Here is a 27934-nt window from a genome sequence, read left to right on the forward strand (position 1 = left end):
GTATTTTTGACTTAAAGTCTTCAAAATGCTGTTTATCTTAAAAAAAAGAAGGCTCTGAGCTTGTTTTTCTGGACCTGTCAAGTCATTTCCTCCAGTCTTACCCCAAATCTCCCACAGTATTTTCTCCTTTGGCATGGGGTCACGTGGCTCAGTGGGATAGATAGCATGTGCTCCTCTTCTGAGCTCTGTCTTCAGCAGTGCTCTTGTGATGTGAGATAACTGTCACTTCTGTCATGGTGTCCACATCTGGAAATGGAAAAAAAAAAAATGAAGTTGCCTCTTCTTGTAAAGCATTTTGAGCTCTCTGATGTCTCTCTGCAAAAGAATGGCCTCCAAGCTCTGATTGGAGCACCACAAAAGCAGATGTCTAATAATCCTAATGTTTGCAAAATTCTTCCCATTTTTACAACAAACAGCCACATTTATTGTAACTGTTTGCTAGGATGTTGCCACAAGAGAGTCTCTGCCCTTTAATTCAGAGCTGAGACCATCAAAAACTGCACATTCCTTCTGATTACTTTTTTTTCTTCACACTCCCTTCATTTTTTATTTTTTGGGAAGATGAAAAGAAGTCAATGAGTGCCTGCCTGAAAAAGGGATTAGTGGCTGTGGATTGCTGGGTTCAAGCCTAAGCAAGCAGGCAAAGAGGAGGACCATCTGTTGACCTACATACAATTGGTTCCCATGGGAAACGGTGGTGGCGTTTGCTGAAGTGGGTTTTGAGAATGGGTTCAGGAAGCATGTTTTGGTAGCCAGGTATACCACACCTTTCCAGTAGAGCTCTGATCCCACCTTACAGAACTCCTGGGAGGATGCAATGGGTGTAATTAGTTCTTTCTGTCAACAGACTTGTATTATACATGAATTTGTGACCTGCAAAGGCACAATGAAGTCCTTTTTTATTCTGCTGGCCCTTCTCACTCTGAAGGTGCTATGGTAGCTAATAATAAATAACAGCTTTCTACTTTGTTTGCTAAATAACAATAACAACAACAAAAACAACACCTGATTTTAAGGTTTAATAATAGTTACTAATACTTTTGTAGTACACAGATTAGATGCTTAATACTGGGATTATAGATGGATCTTTCTGTAATTCATATCTAGGAACCTAAATATTAATTTCGGAGATTATATTTTTTCCACCAGTAATTGAAAATAATGCTCCTGTGTTTCCATGTATGTCGATCTCTGGAACATTTCAAAAACACATGCTTTACATCCCCAAAACATCAATGCGCACTTTCTACGCAATCAGAAGATACATGATCCATCATAAAACAGGGTTTTGTGGAATTACTTCGAAAGAAAGATGTTTATGTGCCCATATCACATGACTTTTAAAGACTTTTTAATATAACTAAGTGCTAAGTGTGGGGAAAGTCTTGCCACTTACTATTCAAAAAGGCAGGAAATTCACAAGTAACACACAATACATACTTGGGCAACTGCAAGCTTCTGCCATCATTTGAAACCTTTATGTAGTATGCCTTTCACTTTCTGAGTACTAGGCTTCCAGACCATGAAAGTTTTCTAAACAAATAATAATAATAATAATAATAATAATAATAATAATAATAATAATAATAATAATCAGTGTTTTCAAAGCTGGGTCATGCTTTGGTTCAAAGCTCTCTCAGGAATGATGGTTCATCATGCAGGAGCAAGACACATCTATGCAGGTTTCCCCAAAGTCAATAATATTGCATCAAAGTCAATAATATTGCAAAACAAACAAACAAAGAAACAGAAAACACACTAAATAATGTGTGTTACTTAAAAGGTTTCTTTTTGACAGCCAGAGCCAAACCTATTTCAGAAAAAGTCTTTTGGTCTTTTGGATCCCAAACCATGCGATCTGAGAGTCCCAGAGCAGCATGCATTTCATGTAAGGAAAATGACATCTAACTCTTTAAATGTGCTGTGGGAAAAATGTCATTTATTTTATGTTATTCTACATTTGTAGGTGCTGCTGCTATTAGGGAAACTAAGGCAGAAAAGCATGTGTAAAAAGCAGAAGTATCAACAATGTCCTGTTAGTTTCCTCCCTAGCTGTTTTCTGCTGTAATTGTGGCAGCACAGCAGGGTGGGATGGGAGTTCGAAATATTTTGAAAGGACTGGTTAAATTTTAAAAGACCGATTTTATTGCACAATAAAGGAAATCTTTATTTATCTCTAGGATTTCTCTTTTTTTTTTTTCCCCATCATCAAGTGCCTTTTGTATTCCTCACTCTCCCAAAGGCACATCACAACTCATTAAAGAATTTTGTTGAAACAAACTGTTTGCCATTGTTCATATTTGGGTTCAAGATTTCTAAGTCACCTAAGAGTAAACACACAAAGAACAGGAGTTCTGCAGTGATGGTCTTTAAGACATCTCCCTGGCTCTCTGTGGGTGCCAGCTGGGTGCTGGGCTGCCTGCACAGTGCATGGGAAAGTTGGAATTTATATGGAGGGATCGACAGTGTTGAGTACCAAGTGATGCTGAGATGAGGAGAAGGGCTTAAACTCTACTTCTGAGAGATCTGTGTGTTTCCCTCCTCTTAAAATGAATTAATCCCAAACCATCCACAGGAGTTAAACAACTGAAGATGTTAAAAGCAGCCAGGACATAAAGAAATTTGAAAGTTGGACAGAAGAAGTACCAAGATTATTTTTTTTTAGTCAGGATCAGTGATGACGGTTAAATTTTTAACGATATAAAAAATGCTTCAATGTCTTTATCTTCTTTTAAAAGCAGTGTCAGGCTATCTTTGCATCTCCTGAGAACAATGACGTGCTTTTCAGTTTGTTGGTTACCAGGGGGATGCAAAAAACATAGTTAAGAACATTAAGAGTATTCAGCTTTTTTTTCCTACAGAAACAAGGCAAAAGGATCAGTCTGCCAGATCCTGTCCCAGTAATTTTCAACCCACAGACCATTTCTTACCGTGTTAGCAGATGACGTTTCAAAACTTGATCCTGCATGTTCTGTGAAAATCTGGGAAATAGGTGTGGAAAGGGGAAGCAGGACACAGATCTGGCTTCATCTGTTCCACTGCTATAGCTCTGGTTGACTTACAGTAGAGGTTCCTTGAAGAGCTGTCTGTAGGGCCCCTAATACTAATAGCTGTTAAACACGCCTGATGTCAGAACTCAAGAGCCAAGGCTTGGTACAGGCAGAGAGCTAGCACAGCGGGCTTCTGCGGTGCATTACCATCACATAACATTGTGATTACAGAGCCTTGCTATAGCATATCTAGCAAGGCAGTTAGCAAGAGACTTAAGAAATGGCTAGCTGACAGATCTCAAAATGCGGTCATCGAAAGGGAATTGTAACTAAATAGGCTGGGGATTGTTGTGTGGTACCACAGGGACCAGTGTTAAATACACTGCTATCTAGTGAGGTCATTAATGGCCTTCAGGAAAAAATTAAATTTCTGCTGACAAAAGTTTTGCAAAGATTATCGTATTCAGTCTCACAACACGATCACAAGTGGAGAAGAATCATCTTCATTGGCGGCTTTTTAAGAGCAGGTTAAACTAGGTCTGATGGGGATGGCTAGGTAGTCCTTTTTCAGTGTGCTATGTGGGGGGATAGAATAAATAATTTTTTGAGGTCCGTGTAAGGGCTACATGTCTGTTGGCTTGCAGGCCTGGACCATAAAGCAGCTATGTTAGACTTACGATCTATGACTCAGATTTTCTCAAAAAGCTCTGTCATCTTGATAGCTCAAGAAGTACAAACATTCAAAAGTAAAAAGCCATCCATGAGTCTGATACAGGTAAAAGCCATCATTGATGTTTAGTCTTTGTTGCCATAAAAGAAAGATGTGAATTTTTCATAACCAGTAGGTATTTATTCTAAAAGATATTTTTCCTTAAACTGTTAAATGGGAAATTATCCAAAGAACTAAAGATAAATACAAATATTCCTTCATTTTTGTATTTTTAAGCAACACCATTCAGTAAACTGTTTCCAAGTCAGATCATCTTCTCACAGAGATAAAATGTATACAACGTAGTGAAAGCAATTCTGCCAAACCTGGCAATTTCTTAATGCACAAACCATCATTGATCAGTGTTTGGAGATTGGGTGGTCTTCCATAAGGCAAGAAGTAAGCTCTGCATTCCTAGTCTGACTCCAAAGTGTCGTGTTTACCCTGCTGTTGTTTTGTAGTATGGCAGCACTGCTAAACAGCACAGTTTATAAATCCTTGTGCACTGGTGTTTTTGGCTACAGCTATTCAGAAAGGCATGGTCTGGGCATTTCCATTACTTGGATCACCATTGCCAGACTTGTATCTGATGGGATCTTGGCCCTGGTTACAGAAGGGTCTCTTTCCTGGCCACCCATATCTGGAAGAAGGCTTTTTGGCAATCACGGGTGTTTGCCCATCCAGCTCTATGGAGGAGTCAGAAAGCCTGTGAATTGCTCTCAAGGTCTAGATAGGGAGTCTTTTAGTAGGTGGTAGGGATTTAGGTTTTCCTTACAGGCAATAAGCTGTTCTCTTCTCTGAGCCAAGCAGTGGAAGGGAACAAGCCCCCAGAACAGAAGAAGACTTTCAGTCGGGTCTAGCCCTGGGGCTGGCTGGTCTCTTGTCTCAGGGCAGAAAATGTGCATGAGGAAAGTGGGCTCCCACTTTAGGGCCAGCATAGCCTGATGCAAAAGGAGCAACTGAGAATCAGCCTTTTCTCAGCAAAGAAGTTTACAGAAAAATCGAAGGTGGCCATAGTCTGGCTCATCTAGTGGGGGGCATGTGGCTGAGAGTCTATGGCATATGTGGGAATCACTTTTTGATGGCTTTGACTCATTGCTAACACCTTCTTGGAATAATCACACACACTGCAGCAGATAGGCTGCTCCCAGAGTACAGGAGAAATGAAAGTGGCTCAGGAGTAAGCTGTGAGTGTGGGTGAGCTCAAGGTGTTGGAGGAAGGTGAATCCCTGAACTAGGGCTCTAGAGAGAAATGAATGCCCGTTCCCTCACCTCCAGAGCATGCCTTATGGTGTCTCCTAACTGTCCTATACAACAACCAGATGACACTGCTAGATAGAAATCATGAGTCATCAAACCCTAGTAAAATGCATATGTTGTACAGCTGTGCTCTGAGCCAGCCACTTTCTTATCAGGGTTGTATGAGGGTTGTATCAGATGCTCCACAAGCATGAAGATGCAGCTGCTTGCTCTCCTTGCTCACATGGGTACATTTCCCACTTGGGGTACAGGGATTATGTGTCTCATCAGGTCCAGACAGACATGGTGGCCTGACAATTTGAGAAGGAATCTTGGAAGAGCAAAAGCAATGTGTTACTTCAGTGTTAACACAGGAACACAGGAAAGTCATTGAACTTGTGCAGGGAATGGCTTCAGCACTGCTGTTGCCATGATATTTAAGGTCTGCTTTGAAGATAAAGCTTAGAGTTTCTTTTTCATTTTTTTTTCTTTTTTCTTTTCTTTTTTTTTTTTTTTTCTTCCCAGAACCAGATGTTCAGAGGGCAATGGGGTATTATCCCCTAACAGCAAGGAATTTTCTTGTTGGTTGTTTTTTTTTTTTTTTTTAAAGTCTGATATTTACATCAAAACTTAACCAGGAGAAATATTAGAAGAATGTCATTAAGTTTGTAAAATGAAACACTAAAGAAATACCAGGAGTCAAACTTCAGAGCACTCTTAATACATCTCCATTGAGAGTGTGCTGAAATAGTAGTGCTTAACCACATGAATGTAAAAGCCTCTCTCCTCCTTGTTTGGAGTGAATAGTCCTTTCTCCAGTAATGTTATAAGTTCTTTTTGTTCACTACATATACCTCTGTATTATGTACTGCATGTTATGTAAGTTCTGCTTTGAAGATAAAACTTATTTTTTTCCCATCTCATTTGGGTACTTGTCATAAGGGCCAATTGTTGTTTCAAGTATTACAGAAGTTTTTACTGAAATAGATGTTCCTTATGATGACCTTGTACAAGGGAAGTCAGCCAAAGGAAGGCAAATGTCAAAAAATTGGGGGATGGTCTTCTGGCATTGGGGTCTTTTCCATGAATGCTCATGCAACTCGGCAAACAAGCAACTCAGTAGCCCAAAGCAACTCAGATCAGGTACTTAAAAAAGAAGCAATATGCGATAGTAGACCACTGAAGAGTTTAGTTCAGCTAATCTGGTATTATCTAGGAAGAAATGGAGAGCTATGCTGTTTTGCTGGTGGATGTTCAAACAAACAAACAAAAACACCACCAAAAATAAATAAATAAATAAAACCACAACTTTTTTCACCTCCAGTTGCCTGCCTCATCTTGTGAACTGAATGACTTTCTGCAGAACCTGTATTATCCAAACACTTTCATTCTGTTTCTGTCTATTGCTTTTCTACAGCCGTTCTTTGGTTTGCATTGAATATGGTAAGAGACTGTATGCTAAAAAAATGCTCCACACTCATGTAATTGCAAGGTGGTATCCTGACAAACAAACATGAAGGGAACTGCTTTAGTCTTGTAGAGACAGTCTCACTTCATGCTTTTGCTGACATTGCCAACTTTAAGAACTTAGCTTTACAAGTACTGGTCTTTAAATTTTGGTCTTTGTTTGTTCCCATGTATAACCTGACAGTGTGCTTTTAAGAGAATAGTCCTACCCCCAAAGGTTTTGTAACACAGCATCCTACTGGTGTTTATTTGGTACCTGAACTGTGCCTGAGGCCTTAGAAATTATTATACAGCTCTCTGCCACTTTAAGTAACTTAGTTAGTGGCCACCAGTAATTGCTGCCATCCACAGGGACCTGAGCAAGGGTGGAGGGAGAGGCCATCCGTCACGGCTCCTCGCAGCAGAGGGATGGAGACGCACCGGTGAGCTGGGCTCTGCCCGGCCTCAGGACAGGGAGATGCTCAGGTAAGCAGTGCTGTTGTACCTGGGTATTCCTCCTGTTGGTGCCTCTGTTCTGTCCGTACTTTTGGCCTGAATAAAAGGTCTGTGGAGCACATTTCATGTGTGTGCTCCTGGGTCTTGCTTGGTTTCCACACAGGTGATGAGCCCAAGGCAAAGCTTGCCCAGTGCACACAGTGTTTCTGGGGGCTTGAGAGAATCCTGCTCTGAAACACAGCTGACATGCTGAGCATGTCCCAAATGCAATTTCTCTGAGAGTCTTAAATCAGCCAAGTCACGACACCAAAAAGCTGACAGAAAAACTACTTCCCTACACCCAAATCCAAGTCCCTCCTTCAAAGCAAGGGGCTTGAGTGTTTTTCCATGAAAATCTTACTAGTGCATGGTATTTCTTTTAATGTGGGTGAAAAAATGCTTTTCCCTCCCTCAGGCTTTGTTCTTAGAAGTGGCTGAAATATTTGGGCCCGAACTTTTCAAAACTGCGTTTGAAGCAGATTTTGGGCTTGGTTTCCCTCAGCCCCACTGCTGGTGTTTGTTGTTACTGTCTTAAAGGTGAAAACGGGCAACTGCAATAGGATTGGGAAAGGATAGGGAAATGTTAAAGACAGGTCAGGCTAATCGTGCAGTCTGTCCTCTATATACACAAAGAACTTAAGGTGTTTATATTTCCCAAAACAGTGCTTGACAGCATAAAGCATTTTCATGCAATCCTGTATCTGTGAAATCTACCATAAGTGCTTTTATAGAATGATTTAATGTCAATAACAGTTCCATTTAGTGGCAAAAATATTTATACGTTGTGATTGTAACAAGCTTCGTATTATTTGGGGATAGCTGAGAAAGGGTGGTGAGCAGGAGAGGCGAGATCAGATTTTGCCCTGCAAGCACAGCAGGGGAAATTGGGCTGCCATTAGATCCCCAGATTTTGGTAAAGGAGGGGACCTTCTGTCCAGCCCAGCATGACAGTTCGTAGAAAAGAGTCTGATGGAGTAGCCCAGGAGAGGTGGAAAGCCCCAGCTCGATGAAGGTGTGCTCATAGCTTTGCCCCAGGAGGCGGTGATGGCACTGCACTCCCTTCAGCGAAGGCACAGCGAGCAAGGCTCAAATCAGCCAAGATGTGCAGCAGCTCCACTGACTCACGGCTCAGGACCTAAAAGGCTGGAGGCTTGGACTGGGAGCACCGCCTTAAGTTGAAAGGAAGATGCCTTCTAATTTGAAGTGATGGCGAGCATCGTAATTTTTCAAGGAAGATGTAATGAAGTAGCTAACGCTGCACTGCAGCATACCTAGTCTGTGCCTTCTCTCCAATGTTTTTTTTCATCATTCTGTCAACAGGATGCATTTTGTGGCTGCTCTTCATTTACACATACAAAAGGGCAGTTTATACTCTCCGCATAGGACTGTACTAACTTGATAGTGTTGGTTGCATGCAGAAAGATTTGGATAGTAAATAACTGAATATGTTCATACTAGGTATCAAAAAACAAAACAAAACAAAACAAACAAACAAAAAAACATATTGTTTTCCCTGCTGGATTTCATTTAGTTGGTCACAGTGTCAAAGAGGACTAATTCTGCCATTTTCTGGAGGCCCAGTTGCATTATTGTTGTGTGTGTCAGTCTGGTTTTATCATCTGAATACGGCATCCTGTCACATATTATGAAATGATGTGACTAGTAAGGTCTGACTGGGTGCTCTGGGAACCCTGAGCTGAGATGTCAGCTTTAATGCATCTACAAGCAACTTTGTTGTGTATTTTGTTCATCCTCACCACTCCCTGTGTTTAGTGTGCTAGGAAGATCCTGCTCTTGCTGTGATTGTTCTGAAAAACAGTTCATTCATTCACTGCCCATAATGTGGGCCACGTCTCTTGAGTTGCTATGTCCAGAGGGAAAAACACCTTCTGAAGAGATCAGCATCTTCTATAAGTAGGCAAAGAGATATCCTGAGTCTTTTTCTTTAGAGTGTCTTTTGCATTTGCCTTTTATGGAAGATTTCAAGTATTTAAGTCCTGACTTTGCTGGCCCTGATTCATGGCCAGGGTCCACCCAAGTTTCTTCCTGGAGGCCCTGGCTTCCCAAAGACCAAAGGTTGGGAGACCTTTGCCTCCATGCCAGATAGCACATCTCCCCCAGTGCTAATGGGGAAGGTTAATATTAACCAGGAATGTACAAGCAGCTCCCGTGTGAGCCATGGCTAGAGGCCCATGATAAAAGACATAACAGGCTGCAGATCAGCTGAAGCTGCCAACAAACCTCCTGAGCAGGAAGAAAACACTTAGAGCTGTCAAAGCACTTAAAGGTGTGATCCCACTCTGGGGGCTGGGATCCTTTTCTTTTTCACTTTTTATTTCATCTAGTTTCAGGGAATTCAAGCTGCCAACTGTAGGTTCCTCTTGTGCTCCTAATCTGAGCAGTGACTGGAATTTTTTGAGGATGGAGACTAGAGTGTGACCGAGAAGTGATGGCATGCTGGTCTCATCTCCAGGGCCAACTCTCTCTTTGCTCCCAGGTTGGGCCAAGTCTCTTGAACCCTGTGCAGCCTTACTGCAGCACAACTGAAAACTTGTTTTTTCAGATTGAGAGTCTCCTCAATGAAGACTAAAATTTATAAAATTCAGGAATTATACTACATTATCTTATAGTCTCCATCCCTGTAGGTATTTAAGAGATGTGTGGACTTGGCACTAAATGACCTAGTTTAGTGGTAAGACTGAGTAGGTCAGGTTGATGGTTGGACTTGATGATCTTGGAGGTCTTTTCCAACCTAGATGATTCTATGATTCTTCTTTCCTTTTCTACAATATTTGATTTATTTTCCATGTTTGAATTGCTGTAGGGGATATCTTGGCTCCCCTGATTTTTGAGTACTGCCCACTGCAGTAATACCAAGATATTGTCATTTGGGTGTAGATATTCTAAAGTTTTGTTCAGACAGGCATTGTTTTAGTAAGTTTTCCTATTTCTACATGTCTTAACACAGGAAGAAAGGAAACATTTACACTTTTTTTTTTTTTTTTTAATAGGAAAAAGTGATGGCAAAACCAAATCTTGGCAGGAGAAGTAGGGATAGGTGTGCGAGCTAAAATTTCTTTTAGCTCTCTTTATATTGGCTGCTTGTCAAGTTGACTTGTTTCCATTTACAGTTGAGTCTGGTGCTGGAAATTTATATGTATATATATGTTTATATATGTAGGTACACAGACACGCACATATTTTTTCACAAATATTATGCTCTCACTGTGAAGATATCCTCAGTAGAAAACAAAAATACAGCTGCAGCAGACCCTAGTAGACAGTGTAGTGGAGGATGGTTGTTTTGTTTTTGCAACACACAACGTTGGATCGTGCCTGAGTGCTGAACAGACTTGTTGGGTCCATTTGTATTTAATCTTCTTTGTATTTGCTGTATTTGTTATATACCAAGGAAACTGTAAGAGCACATTAAGATAAGCATTCAGTACACGAGGAAAAACAGCAGCTAAAACAGTTTTTCCTGAAATTGTCCAGGTCTGTCTCTGGAGATATTTCACTCTGAGCCGTATGTCTAAGACTCATTGCCTCCTGAGGAAGGAGGTCCTGGGGTGAGCTGGGCCCATCTGGTGCCCTCCTGCTGCTCTCACCAGCTCTGGACACCAGAGCCCTGCTGTCCCAGGCACTTGGGGAAACAAAGGAGGTGTTGATTGTCCTTCAGAGCATTTTTTTTGATGGGAGCTCAGCCATATCAAGCAATTGTGTGGGTACTTTCACTGACTCTTCCAGGTAAAGTTCCTCTCTAAGCCCTTCCTTGCCTGAGGGGGCAATTAAATGAGTTTGGAAGTTAGGTGAAAATTGGAATATTGCAATGAAAAGCAGAATAATTACATTGATTTTGTATTTTCTGTTCTAGCAGCATTTTGCTGTACCAGGCTGAAAGTCAGTCTCTTTTTTTGGTCTCAGTTACCCCGCACAATAGAAACAGCACCTGTAACCCTTATGATACACTGAGGTCTTTGGATCAAAATAAGTCCTTAATCAGTGAAGGAGTTTGTGCAAATGTAGCTCTCCTTCTTGCGTGGGACATAACTGCTGGTATCCACTCACATTTCCAATACTTTGCATGCATAGTTATGGATTCTTGTACTTTGCCAAGCCTCCTAAAATGGGGAATTTGATGTTTAGAAGGTTTAAGTGTTTCCTGAAAGGGAAGTCTGAACTGTGTGGACTGCAATATTTGAAATTCAAATTCAGCTCTTGTTCTGGCCAAGAAAATCTTCCAGCCAAAGCACTGCTGCAGTATCATTGGATAGATCAGCAAATAAACAACACCATGGAAGCCTCTGATGATAAAAGGTGCAGAAGATCAGCATTTCTGAATGGTCCAGAAACTATTCAGAAATTAATTTTGTTGAGAGAAAAGTTCTTTTGTTGTTGCTGTTCCTTTTTTTTTTTTTTTTTTTTTTTTTTTCCTAATAAGCCATAAACAGTAAAATAAGAGCCAAAATTTGTTATTTATATAACAACAATTTATATATTTCTTTCACCATCTATTTCAAAGACCCGAACTGCTTGTGATGGAGTGTGTGAGGCAGGTCTGTGCTAGGAGACAAGTCATCACAGCTCTGTGCCACTGGTGGGTGACAGAGGTGGCTCTGGTCCCACTCAGCTCTTGCAGACTGCCTGGGACCTCAGGTGTTCTCTACGGCTCCATGGTTCAACAGCAAAATGTCCTGTGTGCTGGCGAGGACAAAAAGCCACCATCTGGAGAGTTAATGAACTGGAGAAGGAAGGAACAACACTGTACATAGAGACAGCATTTGTTAGCGCAGTGCAAGGACTGGTGTTTATAACACACTTGATGGATACGAAGCATCTTGTGTGCCTGTTTCTATACTGTAAACGACTGCCCACTTAGCCTCAGCCTATTAGTCTAACAAGGATACTTTAACGACTTTTTCAGCTCTTTTTCTGTCGTGATGATGTTGGCAAGGCACCCCAGGATGTGTGCCTGGCCCCTCCAGGCTCCTTGCTGCTGCTCCCCAGGGCACCTCCTTTTGCCAGCAGCTAGCTACAAGGTCATGTTCCCTGCTGTCAAATCCTGGACTGGCCATTTTGATCCACATCCGCAGTTTCTGGGATGGACAACAGACACTTGGGACAATGAAGAATTATTATTCTAGACCTAAAATAGGTTGCGTCACTGGCTCAGATGTGGAGTTTGGGTTGCAGAGGGAAGGTCACCCCATCTCCCTGCTCATTGCAGTGGCCTCTGCAAAGCCATGGGTCAGGTTGGTGTTTGCTTTGACACCTTGTGATAGGACAGTCTTGCTTAGAGGCCACAGTTCTTGGTGACCATCCCCAGCAAGGAGGGTCCTTCAGCATCCTGCCCTGGGGTCTGGAAAATGAGAGAGAAGTACAAGGTGTTCCTGAGAGCCCAGATGGTGCAAGCCCAAGCTATTGATGCTTGCTGTATCTTCGAAGCTGGCTGGAGGGATAGGACATTAAAACTACAAAGGGTCCTTTCTTGTCTGCAGAATAATTTGTAATGGCACACCAACATGTAAGCTCAATCTACATGCAGAAGTTTTCAGTAATTAGCCTTGAAAGCTTTATGATTGCTTGGCTTGATTTTCAGCCTTTCATCTATCTACATTGAAACAACAGCCTAATCTGTCTCCTCTGTTTTCCTTTGGCTAATAGGAAGAAGCCAAAGAACGTATCTATCAAAAATATGAGCAAAAAGAGGGAGGGCAGAGGAGAGAAAAGACTTATTTTAAGTGCTATTTTTTATTTCTGTCCCCACAGAGGTGTGTGGGACTCCCAAAAGTAACTGTGATTCATCATGGTATCTCAGCGACTATTGGGTTCTGCCAGTCTCTGAATTCAGAGGGAACCCAGGGTGCTGGGGTTGCTTAAATTAAGGGTTGCATCCCTCAATGTATGTGGCATCACACTGTCTCTGGGGTTCTTGTGTTAAATTACATGTCAGTGCAGTCAAGAACAAAGTCCCTTAATATGTCTGCATATTAACTGCCATTAGACTGTGAAGGGAATGGAAAAGAGGGACGGAAGGAGCTAATCTCATCTCATCTCTACAGAGTATGAACAAAATATTCACGCTGTTGGCTGTGCCTTTGAGTCTCTGCCTTGCCAAAGCCCATTGCCAGCTCAACTGTAGCATACAATCTGCCAGAGGGAACAGCTATTCAGGTATCTCTGTTCCCATAATTGCTGTTCCCACTCATCCGATAGCTTGCCCTGTTATCTACAGCATATGGTATGGCACCACAATAGGATGCTTAATTCAGCTTTAATGCGACTTCAGTGGAAGGTCAGGGATCTATTTTTGAACATCCTGCTAAGTCACACTACACTGAAAATTGGACTGTGTGTGGAGGCACAGACACATATAATCATAGCAAGGCTCTGAGTGTTCCTCTGGTGTTCCTTAGACTGGGTTACATTGGATTTGGCTTGGCTAGTTGGAAAATTTTTGGCATTCATTTAAGTTAAGTTTCCTGTAACTTCTCTTAAATTTGTTGCAGTCTCAAAATCCTTGTTCTAGAACTGTCACCTCCCAGTATGATTTTTTTCCTCTTATGGTACAATATTACTGTACTATGTAGAGCAACAAGCTAAAAAATAAATAAATAATAATAATAAAGTTACCAGAATATAAAACTAGATTTCAAGAGACTTTATTATTTTATCTAATGCTTAATATTTGTGAGCTATATCTAAAAGGGCAGAATGCTGCAAAATATTTTATTCTAAATATTTACTAATTATATAAACTGAATTCTACTAACTACTGATAAATACACAATATATCTCACCTATATAAGCAGTGGTACAAAAAAATGATGCTAATCTGGAAAGAAATACACTTGGACTAGAAAAATAACACACATCTAGATGTGTTGGTCATCCAGAAAGCATCCTCTCCTTCCTGTTTTGAAGACAGTTTCATACTTCCTGTGAGTAGTTGAGTTATTATTTTTAGTTGGGACAGAAAATTGGTTTCCCTCAACGCTCTGAAAGTTAAACATCTGCCTCAGTAAGTTAGAACAGGTGATAATGTGTTTCCTATGCTCGTACTAATCCATTGATATTAAGTGGAAATATATGATATATCTACAGCAAGTCTGACACCTCTGCTTTGGCCAGCATAAGGACAGAGCCAGGTTTTCAGCCTATTCAAAAAAAAATAATAAATAAAATAAATACTGTGTCTTTAGTTAATTATTCAAAAATGCAGTAGCTTTTCCTGGGTGCAAGAATGTGAAACCTGTCGTGAGTCAGACCAGATTTTTTATGGTTCAGTTTGTGAGAGCAATTAGATGACACAAGCTGAACTGCCATTCCATTAAGTCCTGGAAGAAGGGGACAAGATATCTTCATCCAAACCCAGAACCTGGCTTTTGCTCTGGAAACATTCCCAAAATGCTAAATTAACTTCTAGAGAAACGTAGCTGGAAGAGTAGATGTGAATATAAGCCTCTGAAAGACATCGTTGTGGCATGAGCTCTGGGGCTGTGACTGCCAGCAGTTGTCGTCCTCTGAGAAAGCAATCCCCTCGCTTGCAAAGTGACCTCGGTGGAAAGATTGCTTGCTGAGACTTACAAAGCTATATCAAAACACCATTTCCATGTCCTGATCTTCTAGAATGGATTTTAATCTGGTCCTGCTCTCCCTCAATAATTTTTATTTGGCAAGAACTTTTCCAGGAATCATGTTCGTCTGCTCAGAGTACAACCTCTGTATTTGAGAAGGAAAGAAAAGAAAACTAGAACCCAGAACTCAAGCGTCTGAAGGTGGACTATTTTCCCCAAACCCATTTATGCCTCAGATCTGAATCGAGGATTTACGTCCCCAGTCTGCAATCACGCAAAACTTCATTTTTCAACCCTGATCTTTGCATTATTTGCAGTCAGAGGCTTGGACAGGAAGACTTTGTACAGCCTGGGACAGGGGCTTTCAGTACATTGTGTGCATACAAACTGTGGTCTTTTTGGGGCAGCGGCGATCAGCCCCGTCCCACTGCTGAGAAGAAATGGATTGTCATGGTTTGTTCCAGTCTGTTTTGTGTTTTCTATTTAACTCGCTGCCTCTCTGAGGCCAGGACAGGACAGTCTGTGTCCGTGCCAGGCACCGTGGCTCCTGCCCCCAGCCCCAGGGATGCAGGAAGGCCAGCGGGATCACAGACGGCGCAGATGGCCGGGCTCCAAGGTGCGCATTTCCTGCGAGAGCGCTCAGCTGGGAGTGCTGAAAACCAGCTGGAAAACCAGGTTAGTGTTTGGATTACGCAGTAGAGTCCGGCATGAGGCTTCTTCACTGGGGCCTGGGCTGCAAAGAGGAGTCAGGAGGAGTTCAGCAGCATGAGTGGCTGATCCCTCCACCCTGACAAGCTGCTGCTCCTTCGCAGAAGGTTTTTCAATTTATTTATTTATTTAGAGCATGTGTATGGAGAAGATTTCTCTTCCTCCTGCCCCACTTCTGTGCTGTCACTTTCTGGAGCTCCATGTCAGCATGAACAGACAGCACATGGCAGCTGGAGAGGTGTCGGCCTGCTACAGCAGCACTCCAGAAGCATCACGTCCCACAGAGCATGAGCAGCACAACCTCCCTGTATGGTGCCAAGCAGAAAGACCACCCTCTTGCCACGATGAGGGAATGGGCAACTCCTGGAGGCAGAGGATTTGCTAGGCCTGAAATATCCCCAGAGCCCAAGGGGCCTGGTGTTTAGAAACACAGCTTTAGGTCCATTTTAACTTCGGTTGACTGTTCCCACCAGTCTTTATAAGGAAAATACGTTTTGTGATAAAGATCAAGCATGGAATCACAGCGTGGCTTATTGGAAGGGGCCTCTGGTGGTCCCCTGGTCCAACCTGTGGTTGTTCAAATAGGACCACCTAAAGCAGGCCGCCCAGCTAAGTGAAAGACTGAAGGGGGTATGTGGTCCCCACTGCTGCTCGGCCGCCAGGGCCGGAGAAGGCAAACGGCTGGTTTAACAAAATGCTCGTCGCTGTGTGAGAGAGGCTTCCTTGCTCTGCTTGCTCTCAGAGAAGGCTTTCTGTCCAGCTGTTGAGGCAGTACAGCTGTGCCACCTACATATCTTGGCTGCTCCTCTCTGGTGCCTGTTCTGCAAGACATTTACTTCTGCCTTGCACAAAACAAAAGCCTGCAGATGTTGAAAACACTCTGTTGAAATATGACCCGTCAGGTTTAAGCTATAAAATATCTCAGCCTTGGTGACGTGCTGCTCTAATTCCGTAGCTGTTTATTGCTTAAAACGAATTCTTACTTGAATTAAAAAATGCAAAAAATTAAAACAGAATGGATAAGGGATGTTGATTTATACTTAAGGGGCTGTCTAAAGTTTTCTTGAAATCCACTGATTTGGGGTGTGAGAAAGAGACAAACACTATCTAAGCTTTTTCAGTCTTCTTAAATTCAACCATCAACATTGCCAGGCCCAGAACACCACCATAAAATTTGAGTTTCTCTAATAGAGTTTTTTAACTTGAAGGGCTATTTCATATTGTTTTCTGTTACGCGCTGACAGAAGGCTGAGGTGTTCGTTGTGCCAATATCAATGAGGTCTCTGGGGAGCAGCTTGTGCCCGAGCAGGCTGCCCCAAAGGTTGCAGCTCAGGCTGGCCCAGGTAGCTCTGCCACACTGCGACCTGATGCAGCAGAGGCCTGCCCACCTCTTCCCTTCTTCTTTCCTTTCCTCCTAGGTGTGGATGAGGAATTAGTTATTCATTCAGGATTATAGAATAAATAAAAATAAAAATAAAAATAAAAATAAAAATAAAAATAAAAATAAAAATAAAAATAAAAATAAAAATAAAAATAAAAATAAAAATAAAAATAAAAATAAAAATAAAAATAAAAATAAAAATAAAAATAGAGAGATGGAGAGAATCAAGAATCTGTGGCCCCTTTCCAGCACAGTGCATGTCAATTGAACCTACACTGTTTTTGCAGGCTTTTGTACTGGTACCTCTCTGCTGTGATGGCTAGCATGAGAATAACTATCTCTGACAGCTCTGAGGGAAAGAGAACATCTTTCTTAGGTAACCGGAAACAATGGATTAAGTTGTGAAGCCTTTTCATTTTAAACAACATCATTCGGTCAAGGTGGGATGTTTGCTTGCAGGCAGGATACTTCAGTACCTTTTGTAATTTGCGGTTAAAATATTCTCCTTAGACTACCTTTTCCACTCATCTAGCTTACATAAATATTTGACTTGAACAGATACCACTATTAATCTGTTTAGAATGTTGCTATACTGTTTACACAGAGAGGAAAGCTGTAAGCCTGCTTGTCCAAATAGTTTTAAGCAAGGGCAATGCTGCTTTTTAGCACCTGGCATAAATATTTGGAAAAATATATAAATCCCAGATAACCTTGTCTCTCTCTTAGATATATTTACTGCTTCCTAAAACCTTTTCCCAAAAGGTCTTCTTATTTTTTGTTGCTCTTTTGGAAAAAGCTTGATTTTTCTCAGTGAGCTGTATTTGTACATCGTGCATGTTCCTAATCAATGTTGTGATTTTATGAATTAAAATGTTTGTCTACCCAGATTTGCACAGACAACATGATCTAGTAGAATACAGGCTTGAAAGTGTCCATTATGTGAGTTATAGCATGCATATTTGAACAGATCATTTCAGAATAACACAATAAGCTCTCTCATGTTCTTCATGTCCCAGCTTTCCTCTTATATCCACTTGAATTACCTTATTATTCCTTTGAAAGTTTGCTATGAGAGAGGTTGCATTTAAATAATAAAGAAACTTAGCACTACTGCAGTATGCTGGAGCTTTATTTTGAATCTGTTATGGATTTAGCTGAGGTGTGTCTAAACCAGGTTTATTTTGTTTTGTTTTCTTAAGATTTTATCCAGTATCAATGATTTTTATTTGTGATTTCTCCTAGATGAAATGTAAGTTAAAAGAAATACATAGAAAGAACTGTGTGCATAGAAAAGAAACACACAGAAAGAAAAACAAACCAGAATCAAAACCAAAACAAAACCTTGTTGTGTTCTTTAGACAGTTAATGCTCTTTTTTTCCAACCACAAGCAATAATAATAATAAAAACTAGAATATTTTGTAAACAAATATTAAAAATATTAATAATAATAATAATAAAAAAGCAGACTTAAAAACCTGGCTCCCCTGGAACCAGTGCCAGAGCTCTTCCTACCAATGCTAGCAGAGTGAGGACTTCCCTCCTGGTTCTGCAGAGCATCAGCAGAAGCTTCATAGTTGAAGCTAGTTAAGTTTGTGCTCAGTTTAAAGCAATGTTTAGGTATTTTCTGTTAGGCATCTAAATAACCTTCCTCAGCACGTCAGTAACAATGATAAGTTTCAGTTCAGAGGCTGAAGGACAGATTCTGTGATGAAGTAACTGCCTTTGGAGGAGAATTTTTTTTGTTAGCTAGACTCTTCAAGTGAAGGACAGGTACATCGCACTCAGTAGGATGTTCCTTCTTCCAGATGATCTGGTTTCAACAGTTAGGTCTCCAGAAGTGGGGTTTTAGCACAAATACAACCTTTGAAAGTCCATTGATCTTTTGTTTCAAAGCTTTCAAATTCTATCCTTAGTTAAAGTTTGATCTTGAAGGTATCTTCCTACCTTAATGATTCTATGATTCTATGGTATTGGAGAAAAGAAATAGGCAAATTAGTCAGTATTTCACTGAAAATACAGTAGGAAGACTGGACATGCAAATGATTATGTATGTCTCTTGACAGGACAGTGCCAAGCAGAGTTTTCTAGGAGATGGCATATGGCACTCAAACCTCCAGTTTTATAGAAGCCAGAGGTGAAACTGTGGCCTCATTGGGTTTGCCTCTCTTTCTTTTGCTGGGGGTTGTTTAGAGGCTTGTGTTTTCAAGAGTCTTTTACCTGCATTAGGCTCTAGGCAATGCACACAGAGCAAGGGGGAGCTGAGTGCCTTAGGGACGCCTGCGTGCTTCATGCAGGGAGACTTCTATACAAACTACTAACAACAGATGTGAGACAAATTATATTCATGAAGTGTTTTCCCAGTTCCATTTAAAGTTTCAGTGATCTGCTCTTTTTCTGTATTTTTTTTTCTTAAAGAATGCATTGCTTTTACACAATCTTTCTTTGCATTTTAGAGATCAGTTGAAGTGAGCGTGACCTCTTGTGCTAGTTGTTCAGCCTTTCAGAAAACATTAGCTGCCTGGTTTTAAAAATGTGGGACTGTTGAGTCACAGTAATAAATCTGCAAATCGATGAAGACTGTAACCAATCACTAGAGGCAATGTGTATTACAAATGATGTTACTAACAAGGGCAATCTCATCTTATAAACAAAGACCTAAATATTGAATTGAAAATTGTAGTTAAAAAAATAGGAATATGGAATTTCTTAGAAAAAATTCCACCTCCCTGTGTCTCACTTGTCCTCAGGACAGAAACACGGGGGGAATAGGAGGACTTGACCCAGAGGAGGTCTGGGGAAGATGGGATCTGCCTTTCGGGGGCTTCATGGGCAGTGAAGGGGAAAAGAAAGCAGTTCAGTGAGGGAGGAGAAGGGAGGTCAGGATGAGCGGTGGGTGGGGGAACTAGGGATGTTTGAAGACAGAAGCTTTAGGGAGGCCTGAAGGCAAGTTAGGAACCAAAGACTGCCATAATAGAAGAGAACCTCAAATATATTTAGACGGCTGCTACTACAACTGCACATACAAATCAGGTATATCAAGTTAGATCAGATCTACTCATAGTGATGTGCACAGATATCACCCAGAATATTCCAGTCCCTTATCTTCAGAATCCATGGACCTGGGGAAATTTTGGGAATTGTCCCAAATGCCATGCATGCAGGAAATGAATCCTTGTACACAAGCAAAATGATGAAGGGGCACATCTTTCCTGAAGTCAGAGGAGGAAGAGAAAACAACATTTGAGAGGTACTTCAATACAGTGAGAGTAATAAGTGTGCTCATATTTACGTGCTGTGCTTGTATTGTCGTGTTATAATTTCTTTTTAGTTCACAGAAATAGATTTCTCTCCAGTCAGCTTTCTTATATGCAGAAACACCACTAAGTTGTGTTTAATTACAGCACAAAGATTAAAAAATGATTTGTTCTTCTTGAACTGGTGCTCTGTAAAGTGTTCAAAGTGCCTGTAACCCCTACTGTATATCACAGAGCAAAGAAATTGCATCCCATCCCCAGGAAGCTTGCCAGAACCCTCTTTTCTGCATTGTCTCTGAGTCAGGAAATCTAAACATGTATTCTAGTTTGTCAAACTTCCCAAAGTGCTGCTATGTATTTTGGGGCATGGTGAGACTCTGTTTATACCTCCATCAGCCGTGAGCGTGAGAGCACTGTAAGAAGAAAGGAAAAATAATAATGGGAAAGAAGATCAGAAGTAAGATGTTTCCCATTGGAAACTGCAAGTTTTAGTGCACAGGCTGTCTGATTTCAAAGTTGGGAGACCATCTTCAGCTATTACTTGTAGCCAGAAGCATATAAAAGATGACAGTGAATGAGGTGGGTGCAATGATGTGGTCAAGGTTTTGGAGAGAGGGAGAGCCAAGGAAGTAAGGGATAGAGAAAGAAGAGGTGGTGGATGCAAATAATGAATCTGTATGTGGTGGCACAGAGAAATAGTGTGAATTTGTTTAGGCATTAACAAAGTGTGCTTAGAGAAAGGAAATGTAAGGACAGATGTACCTCTCTGTACCTTAGCAGGAGGGTAATCAACATCTGACTTGTTTTTTACTGTTTTCCAGAGAGTTTCCCCTGTTTTTTCTGTTGGTCTTCCCCTTTGCTGCAGCACACTTTGCTTTTGTCCCTGTTGGGCTGAGGATTGTCTGCTGTGGCCTGTCTGCAAGGAGAGGACTTGGGAAATGGTGGCCAGCAGAAGCTCTTCGGGGAAATGTAGACCAGGATGTGCATAGCACAGTCCTCTCTTGGCACCGTCTTTGTCATCAGCAGTGCGTTGGTGTTGACTTACGGTAGGAGTTGTGATTCAGGGTTCATGATTCAGGGTTCACTGTTCTGCAGAGAAGTGCATGCATCACAGAGAGAAGAGTTGGGACTTTGCCTCTGCTTCAGCAACTTTCATCCAGCAGAGCCCTGCAAGCAGGAGGCAGAAAGAAATTTGTGTTTGAAACGGATGAGTCCAAGCTGCAGTGTCACGGCAGGAAAGGTTTTCTAAAATGCGCAGCCTAAGCCCTACGTGCTACAGAATAATCCAGGCTCTGCTGCAATTGCTGAATGAGTTTCCTTCCTGACCTAAAATGTCTGTGCTTCCAGGACAGGCTCTGACTTTTATGGCCCCAGACGGAACAAAAAATGGTTGTTTTTGGATTCAGCTCATCAAAACCACAGACAGAAACCCTGTGCTATGCGGCAGTCAACTCTTTCCATGAACAGGCGAGGGAATGCACTGGATTACATGCTTTGTGGTTATGTTACTTAGACATGCTGTCCTGAGCCTGTGTATGTAACAAAAGTCATGGTAGAGAGTATGAGACAAAACTTAATACAGCCTCTACAATATGACCCTCCTACTGGAATTCTGGAAATAACAAAAAGAAGAAAGGATGACTTGTTTCTTACTGCCTATTAACACATCCATTTCTGGACAGATTTTCATTCTTGCATTAACAAAAAGCTTAACAATCTCCCCAAAGCAGGGAGGATGACAGGAAGACTAAACGGCTAGGGACTGGGAGAATGGCTGAATGCTGTGGAACTGGAGTTTCTCCAGGTCTCTTGAGCTGTTTCTGGTTTTGCAACACTGGTTAGTTTGCAAAGCATTTTTCTGTAATTTAAACCTATGTGTTTTCATGGATGACTCAGTTTAGGAAATAGTGTTCTGGCTAAAGGCAAATCTGTGCTATGTGCTTAAGAGTCCTTCTCATCAGAAAAAATTCAGAGATTTTCAGAAAAAAAAGTTAGAATCTATACTACTGTGCTGTCTTGTCAAATCATATGTCTGTCACGGACGTGTGTTTCTATTAAAATTTAAGCTTCAAACACAGTTAGTTTGAACAGATTTGTGTTGGGCAATTAAGGTAAGAGTACGACAGCCCTCACCAAGAGCAAGAGCACGCCGTCTCTGTGGGGGTTAGAGAAACCCCACAAAATGAAAACAGGCAACAGATTAGGAGGTAAACAACACCAAACACTAAAAGAAAGTTTTGAAACAAAATGTATATTCAGAAAGCATTTTTCTTGGAACAGGCTTCTTGTACAAAACGTCCAGTATGCAGCCTGGATCTAAAAAGAGAAGAAAGAGTGTGTTCCAGCCTTTCTCTGAGTGTTGGTGTAAGAATCAGCTGGATAACCTCTCAGCATTGCAAACAGCTGATTAACAGTCAGAAAAAGTGATATTTTATCAAGCTGTTATTGCAACAGAGTGAAGAGATAATTTTATGGTCTCTCCTTCTTGGTTCACACATGACAGTTAATATTGATAGTTTTGCAAAATGGTCACTCTCTTAGAAATACTATATTATTTGAAAATTTTCATAGATCTGTAAATTTACAGTGTCTCTATATTGACAAAACTGCTCTAATGCTGCTGCCATTCCTGCTTTCTGATAGAATGGGATTTTTCTTTCCACAGAAACAAGGCAATTGTCTGGATGATAAAACAATGTCAAACGTCCAGTGTCATGGGCACCAAAAAAAAACAACACAACAGCCATCTGCAACTGATCTGAGATCAGCCTGTAAGGAAATTGACCCCAAATGGCTGGTCAACATCGTTGCAGAGTGTATTATGCATCATAGTGGAGGAAGGAGAAGTGGTGAGAATGCTAAAGAGGAGGCAAAAATGAGAACAACATAGCTAATGAGATGCTGTGGCGCAAATCCACTGAGCCCCTGCTTGCCAGGACAGCAAGAGCTTCTAACTTGTTTTCAGTGCTATAAATTTGTTGAGTTTTCATTTCTCGGTGATTTTTTTTTTCATTTTTTTTTTCTTTTTTTTTTTTTTTCTTTCCTGTTTCATTCTCACCTTAATAGCAGGATTGCTTGCTAACCCCTTGTTGGCTCCCTTCATATTTTTCTTTTCTGTTTAAGATCTCCTCTTCCTTTCTTCTTTTATTTTCTCGAGCACTTTCAAATATTTACCACTAGGTGCAGAACCAGATGTGCAGCACCTGCACTCTTCCACTAAACACAGATTTCCAAGAAATTTGCTCTTTTGGTGCCCTGATCCATCAGGGCCAGAGTATGCTTAGCTTTTTAGGTAATTGTATTGATATAAAAACTGACTTAGGATGTCTTTACCATTTGCTGGGGTCTGCAAAATGGCTTGATTAAGCTATTACTGTTCTGAAAAATTGATCACTCATCTTTCAGATATGGAATTGGAAGGCAACCTTTATCTTTAGAGGACCTACATATTTTTACGTGTGAAAACTTAACAGATGCCCCTTTGTTTAGTAACTAAAACTGCAGTAAGTGTAAATGAAACATACCATTTCGTTTTGTGGCAAAATTCACATAGGATATGAGTATATGAGAGATACCATTTGTATAAGGATGTGGACCATAGTAAATGTTGATTTAAAAAATAAAATAAAATAAAAGAATTTAAAGGGTTCTAAATTTGTAGGAATTTGGTGTAGAAAATTTGTGGTTTTAAATGAGCACTTCTTTCTTGTTGGATGTGACGAAGTATAGGGTGCCATGTATAGTTTTTGTGCACCCAGAGATTGCCATTCTGCATAACAGCCCCACCATGGCCAAAGGGAAAAAAAAAAAATGTTTCCCCCACCCCAGGAACACAGTGTGTTTTTCTAACCACAGCTTTTTTAGGTGGCCAGTAGCCAGCTTTAGGCTGGCTGTTTCCAGATAGGAACCTGACAATGTCTTGGAGGTTGCTGCCGGTTAGATATCCCCACAGTCCATCACTGGGACATGATACGGGTGATATCACTGTGAGTGTAACACTACTGGCCGGAGGAAATATTGACCCTATGATATGACACTCTATTCAGCTTTGACACCCTGATCCAGATGCTGTGCTTGTGCTAGAAAATAAAAAAAACCTTCTATTTTCCTGCCAGCATTCCTGGCTGTCAGATACTTCAGATGGCAGGAGCCTGGAGTCCCATTTCGTGTGTGCTTTAGAGCTTCTCCAGGAACTGAGGTGTTCTCAAGTTCTTTTTACTTCACACCTCAGCTTTCTATCACTGTGTTTGCTTCCCTGTGTGCAGAGGCGTATTCCCTCCTTCAGAGTAATACTGCTTTCACTGCTCTCCTTTCTTTGAATTTGTGGTTCAAGCTTTTCTTTATCAAGCAAGAGGCCAGCTCTGGTGGAGGTTCCTGAACCAGAGGTGATGGGGAGAAGACATCAGGAAAGCATCTCCCTGCAGGTGTTCTGTTCTTGTGCTTCTGCCTGCTCACCTCCTGAGGGGCAGAAGCAGGGTGCCGAACAGGATGCTCAGTCTGACCCCATTTGGCTGCCTTTGTACATGACTTGGGGGTTAGTCATTTTGTTTCCAGTCAGAGCTCCTGTAAGAGCCAGCTTGCCCCTTGCTGATGTGTCATTTTGCCGCGCTGAAACACAACCACCAGCACTGCTGTGTCTCCACAGGACCTCCAAAAAAAGGTGATGGATATCCAGCTTGTGAAGGGCGTCGAGTTTCCCTGCCAAGCACAGTGAGGATACAGTTTGGTTAGGCATTCGAGCCTCCATTTTTGGTTTCACTTTTTTTCAGTGGGAACATTATTTTTGCTGATAACCCCTCATCTGGGCAGAAATCTCAGCGTGACTCTCCCCAGGCTGATTGATGACTTCCTGAGGCTGGTGTTGCAAGGCAGGCTGCTGAACGCTGCTTCCTCCAGGGGCTCAGCCAAAGCCGTTTGGGGCTGCAAATGGATTGCATACGCAGGCAGCCCAGGAGCTGCAGCATGCTAACATTTTATGGCTCTTTTTTTCCTTCTCATTACATCTAATAGTAGTCATCCAGGTGCTGTGGGCTTTCCCTCCCCCGGTCATATTGGTGGCATGAACTTGCTAGGAACCATCCATCTGACAACTATATCACAAGGATAAAAAGTTGCTACATCGGTATTTTTTATATTTCAACGTGGTTGCACCCCTCCAGAGGCATTAGTGAGCGTACTGCCACAAAACTATTTGTTTCCATCTTTAATTTGGCTGGTTTCCATGCTGCATCTGCTCTCTGCTTTTAGAGTGATGGCAAAGCTGGAAGTTCACGTGTGTGATAAGGATCTGTATGCGCAGACCTAATCAAGATTTCTTCTAGAACAAACTGTGGATGGAGATCATGCTGACCTCTCCAACCAGTCATCCAAAAAGCATGTCCATGAATTCAAGTCATTTATTAGTCTTGGCTTTTATTTTATTGTTTTTTATGTTGCTCACCATGAAATTTTCTCTTGCTACACATGAGATCCTGCCGGGGTTTTTGGTAGCTCTGCTCCCCTTCTGTTCCCAACAGACTCAGATACACTGTTTGTTTTGTTCCACAAATGTGAATCCCCTTTTGTTGACAGAGATTTTTGTAGTACACAGATTCCTATATTCACCGTCTTGATCTGGATTCTGTGCTCTTACTCATCCCAGCCTGTTAGTGTTATCTCCTGCTCTTTAGAAAAACAGTTTTAGCTTTTATTTCCTGTCAGATCGACTTCCAGCCCAATTTGCTGCCTCCGTCAAAAGTCTCCAAGACGCTACTGTCTAAGTGTCTCGAGCTATAGTATAAATAGATGTTGCCATTTGTTTATAAGCACTCATTTTTGCATAGATCATAGAAAAAGGAAAAAAAAAAAAAAAAAAAAAGAGAGAAAAAAAAAAACACAAAAGCAAAAACACAAAAACTGACACACACACACACACACACACACAAAAGGAAAAAAAAAGAACTGTAAGGGCATTTTGACAAAGCAGCCTCATTTAGGCCACCACATGTTTACTCAATAGCTTCGTCTGCTTCTGGAGTGTATGATAAATAAATATGCGATCGAATCAGATTTACTGCTTCTCCTGTGAACCGATAAAGGACGTGGTGAGGCAGAGCAGCAAGTCCTGTGCAGTGCTTGTTTGAGCAGCCCTGCTCACAGAAAGGATGCTTATTCCTTCCCAGGGCTGATCCCTGCACCCTGGGCCGGCGGGGAGCGTGACCCCTGGTGCCAACTCCCACGGATGGTGTGCGTGCATGTGCATGCGTGTGCGTGTGTGTGTGTGTGTGCAACAACCCCCCCGGCCAAATTCCCACCTCCCCGCACACAGGGCATGCATTTCATCACGGGCGCAGATTGCTTCCAGATGAGCGGAGGCCATTAGGGAGGAGTGCCTGCTCGCAGAGGTGCCGCTGTTAGGAAAGGGCTCGCTGCTTGTGCAGCCCTGCTGCGGGCCTGCTGAGCCCAATCGGGGTGCAGAAACAAAAGGGGAGGCAAAAGACAGAGAGCTCCCCTCTCCTGGGTTGTCTCTCTGCAGTAGCCCACAACCTGCACAATGCAAAGGTGGCCACAGAGGCGTCCACCTTCCTTGCCTGCTTCATAGGGATGGAGGAGAATGGATCCAGAGATGGTTTTCTGGGTGGGCCTGTGTTTTTATTACCACCAGGGGGCTGCCATCTGCTGGCAATTAGGCCTGTTTTTTTTAGATTTATTTACTGAAGTGCACTTCAACAGCCTTGCAGGGGTACCCCGAGAGGAAAAAGCTGCCCGTCGCAGCAGTGGGTGGAGGCAGGGCTCCTTGACCAAGACGTGGGGCAAGGGGCAGCCGTGTAGGTGGCGTGTCCACGAAGCGGGCTCCGGGGGTTGCGGGGTGTCACAACTCAGTGAGTCAGCGGAGTCGCGTTGCTGCAAAAAAAGCAAACATCCCACTGACTTGTGTAAACAGGCGCAGAGCCTGCGAGAGATGTGAAGTAATCCTTCCGTCCTTGCGATAATGCCTGGGCTGGAGGACGGCAGATGACACACTTCGAGAGGGTCTGGAGGGACTGGACTGAGCCCAGAGGGCAGTAGCAGGACAGGTTGTGTTCCCCACAGCCTGTGGTCCATGAAGGGAGGCTGGATGAATTGAGCTTAGTGTTGTCTGAGAAGGGCAATGGTATGGGACCAGGCTGCAGCTTTAAAGCATGCATAAATGCTGCTGGGGCCAGGCTGTCCTCCGCGGCATTAGTAGAGAGGATACAGGCTAATGGACTTTAATTTCAGCCAAGAAAATGCAGGTTAGACATTGGGAAGAGCTTCCTCTTGGGAGAGGGGGAAATGGCTGTCCAGGATGAACTCTCTGACAAGGCTGAGAAGTCACCAGTTGAGTACCAAAGTCACCAGATGAGTACCATCTCCATGCTAGGAGCAGCATGGAGATGTCTGCTCCTGGCTTTGGGCAAGGGAGGAACTGGAGACCTCTTGGGATGCTTCCAGCTGTGTAAGCCACATCTCCACACAGGGTTTCCATGTCTGGCAGGAGCTGGGCCAAAGATATACAACTATTCCCCATGCCTGAAGAGTGCTGTTGGGGATTTGAACCAATACATGGTCTCTGCTCTTCTCCTCTGCTCCCACTCCTGCTTCTCCTGTCCTTCCCCAGGGAATGGGATGCTGCTACAGCACCCATTGCACACCCTGCTCACCTAAGACACCCTCATCATCTACGCTGACCACCTGGCAGGAAAGCAGCAGCCTGACACTTGGAGATTTCTTCATGTCCATTCAGCTTCTAGCTGTACCGAGTTCAACTTTTCAACACAGATTTTGCTCTTTTTAAGGGAGCTGATGTATTACATTAGATCTAAAAGTGAAACTGTGCTGCTTATAGTTTTGTTACAGATTTATTCTTGGGCAATGCTAGACATTACAAAAGGTTCAAAACAAATGAGGTGAGGTCAGTGTTGAGATTCCAATTTGTTTCTTTTCCCCCGTTGAGACGTACTATGCATGGCATTTTAATGACTCCAGCTAATAATCCCATTTTTGGTCTGTGTTTTGCTTTCATTCAGAAACACAAAAATGTTAAAATGTGTCATTTAAAAGAGTTTTGTAGAAGTATAAACCATGTCCATCTACTTTAGGGCTTGAGAAGTTAAGAACTTCCATATGTCATGCC

This window comes from Netta rufina (genome assembly GCF_964035555.1).
Source record: "Netta rufina genome assembly, chromosome: 4".
Classification (NCBI taxonomy): domain Eukaryota; kingdom Metazoa; phylum Chordata; class Aves; order Anseriformes; family Anatidae; genus Netta; species Netta rufina.